At 37.6% G+C, this 3,544-nt stretch overlaps 1 non-coding gene across 1 annotated transcript; it reads right to left on the reverse strand.

Annotated features, from left to right (window-relative positions):
• Nucleotides 1–2,982: 2,982 nt before the first annotated feature.
• Nucleotides 2,983–3,198, reverse strand: LOC116272311. Its single transcript, XR_004181018.1, has one exon. It is a non-coding gene; the product is annotated as a small nucleolar RNA U3 (small nucleolar RNA).
• Between the last annotated feature and the right edge of the window lie 346 nt (nucleotides 3,199–3,544).

Here is a 3,544-nt window from a genome sequence, read left to right on the forward strand (position 1 = left end):
TAAACATTTGATGTATTTCAATCCGTTAGTTAATCTCCTTATTGATGCTCAAATTGTCCAGCAGGACTTTGGCCAGTGGGAGCCTCTACACCCTGGCTACTGTGTCCTTTTGACAGAACCCTATTGGTCTGTGATAGCCTCCTTGCTTTCTGACACTCCAAGATATTGGAGGCTCTACTCGTCCATTTCCTGCCCCCAGACTAGACGTCAGCATTTCTCCTAGGATCCCTGGTTCCTTTTATTGTGAAATGGTGTTTGGAGAGAAAATCTGGGCTCTGGTTATTATGATCTTTCCAATCAAGATTCAAGGCTAAAGAAGTTTTACTTCACCTCAACAATCTGCATCGTCTTTCTCCCACAAATAAAATCCTAGTTCTCAAGACAACAGCAAACAATCTGTGTTATCATCTCACTCATCTGTGTTTTCCTACCATATACAGATAACAGTTTCAGAGTAACAATACCAGCTATGCCACCAAAAATATGATTACTACAAAGAGTTTAAGATTCTTTTGCAGATATTTTTGTCCCTACCTTAAGATGTATCCTGTTAGAATATACATCAATGTTGTTGTGTTTTAAAGTTACTTTAGGTGTGATTATGTTAGCTTCTGGATACACAGGTTCATTTGTTTCATTTTGCTTTTGACTTAAAATATTTTACTTTTAATTTTTGTGGTTACATAGTAGGTGTATATATTTATGGGAGATATGAGATATTGTGATACAGGCATACAAAGTATAATAATCATATCAGTATCAATGGGGTATACATCACCTCCAGCATTTATCTTTTATGTTACAAGTAATCCAATTATATTCTTTTAGTTATTTTAAAATGTACGATTAAATTATTAACTATAGTCACTCTGTTGTGCTATCAAATACTAGATCGTATTTATCCTTCCTAACTATTGTTTTAGAATTGCTTTTCTAAAAAGGTATGTTAAAATTGTGTAATATACTTACATGGTTCCAAAGTCAACTCTACAGAAGGAGGTATACTCAAAGAAGACTAGCTTTTCACCCTGCTTCTTTATGCTATTTGTTCCCACCCCCATAGGTAATCACTTTTCTTTATATCGTGGCTTATCTTTCCCTTTTAAATTCAAATATATATTGTATTTTTAAACACAAATATATATAAAGGAAGACATAGGATTATATAAACACACACACACATTTATTTATTTATTTCTCTTCCCTTACGTAGCTGGTATGATATTATACACACTTTTATCCACCCTGCTTTCTTTAAAACAAGCAACACATCTTGGGCATCGCTCCCTCAGAGAACGTAGAGATATTCTTTGTTCCTTTTCAAAACTGCACAGTACCTCATTTTGTGGACATACCAGACCTCTATTAAGAGAACATTTGAAGGCCGGGCGCGGTGGCTCAAGCCTGTAATCCCAGCACTTTGGGAGGCCGAGACGGGCGGATCACAAGGTCAGGAGATCAAGACCATCCTGGCTAACACGGTGAAACCCCGTCTCTACTAAAAAATACAAAAAACTAGCTGGGACTACAGGCGCCCGCCACTGCGCCCAGCTACTCGGGAAGAGCTGAGGCAGGGAGAATGGGGAACCGGGAAGTGAGGAGCTTGCAGTGAGCTGAGATCCGGCCACTGCACTCCAATATAGTGACAGGCAGACTCCGTCTCAAAAAGAGAACATTTGAGTTGTTTCCAGTCTATTGCTGTTATAAATAAGGCTTCAACAAATAGCCATGTGCATATCTATTCTGTTAATTGTCTTTTAGTTGATGGATTCACATGTTCATCTTAATTATGATTGATGTATTTGGAGGCTTTTTCTACCATCTAAGCAGTATTTTCTTTTACATTTTTAAACTTTCTTTTTCCTTTCCTTCCTTCTGTAGGATTGGTAATGCTTTCTATATTCCCTTTTGTTCCCTACACTGGCTTAGAAACTACAGTTTGCATTGCTGTTGTTTTGGTGGTTGCCCTTGTTTTTAATATGTACACTTAACTGTAAAATGTTTTAATACATGTAACATAATTCAGTGTTTCTATTCTTTGAAACATGACAAGGTTTGTTGCATACTTTATGGACTCATTGAACAGCCCTCTTTCTTCAGCTAGTTTTCATTGCCTAAAATGTTCGTTTCATCTTTTAGCTCACCTTTTCTTGAATAAGTAATACATTCATATGATTCAAAAACCGAAACAACAATGAAAGTTATAGAGTGAAAAGTCTTGCTCCTATTCCTCTCCTATCTTTCCAGTTCACTCTACCTTCCCCCAATCAGTTAATCCCTGTAAATGCAATTTTTTTCAGGGTTCTTTTTTTTTTTTTGAGACAGAGTCTCACTGTTGGCCAGGCTGGAGTGCAGTGGCACGATCTCGGCTCACTGCAACCTCTGCCTCTCGGGTTCAAGCAATTCTTCTGCCTCAGCCTCCCGAGTAGATGGGACTACAGGCACGTGCCACCACACACATGTGTGGTTTTTTGGGGTTTTTTTTGGTATTTTTAGTAGAGACGGGGTTTCACCGTGTTGGCCAGGATGTTCTCGATCTCCTGACCTCGTGATCCACCCGCCTTGGCCTCCCAAAGTGTTGGGATTACAGGCGAGAGCCACCATGCCCGCCCGGTCTCAGGGTTCTTTATGTAGCATATATACTCTTATTTTACCTCCTTTCTTACATAGTGTATTATACTGTGTTTGGCACCTTGATTTTTTTACTCTTAGCAGTACATCTTGGAGATCTTTTCATATTGGTACAAATACAGTTTCCTCATTCTTTTATATGTCATAGTATTTCACTGTATGAATGATTCTTAAGTTATCTAACCAGTATCCTGTTGAGAGATACTTGCATCATTTCCAGTCTTTTGCTGTTATAAAAAAACTGAAATTAAGAACACTGTATATATTTTATATGTGTTCAGATATATTGGCAAACACTCAAAAATCGAATTGCTGGTTCAATGGAAATGCTATATTTGTAATTTTTAAAATACCATTCAGACTGCGTTTTCTACCTCTTAGTCTCCTGATGGAAGAGAAGAACGATTATCAATGGCAAATGGCAGTTTCAGCGAAGCAACACCAACAGCTGGCTTCCCACTCACTAGAGAATGCTGTGCCTCCTCCTTGTGGTTTCTGACGCCTTACACATTCAGAGAAACTATTCTAGTAATGAACTGAAGAAATGATCCCTGAAAGTATAGTCTTTATTCTTAGTTTTGATAGATAATGCCATATTGCCCTTTATTGGAGTTTATACTACCCATTAGGAATGTATGAGAGTGTTTACTTTTCCACAGCCTTGCTAATAAAATGAGTTATTAATTTTTGGGGTGGTTGCCAATCTTAGTAATTGTATTTTGCTTCTTTTTTATTTTTTGAACAAAATGGGTACATTTTTGTTAGACTACCTGATACAGAAGATAGCGTGGTATGGATGGATAGCATGAATAACAAATGATACCAATGCACTTTATTTGAAATAAACAAAAATGCCTACACAGCTCAATGGGCCACTTGGAAACAAACTGTTGCTTGACTGTGTTACTGAGCA

Source organism: Papio anubis, chromosome X, assembly GCF_008728515.1.
Source record: "Papio anubis isolate 15944 chromosome X, Panubis1.0, whole genome shotgun sequence".
NCBI classification, from domain to species: Eukaryota; Metazoa; Chordata; class Mammalia; order Primates; family Cercopithecidae; genus Papio; species Papio anubis.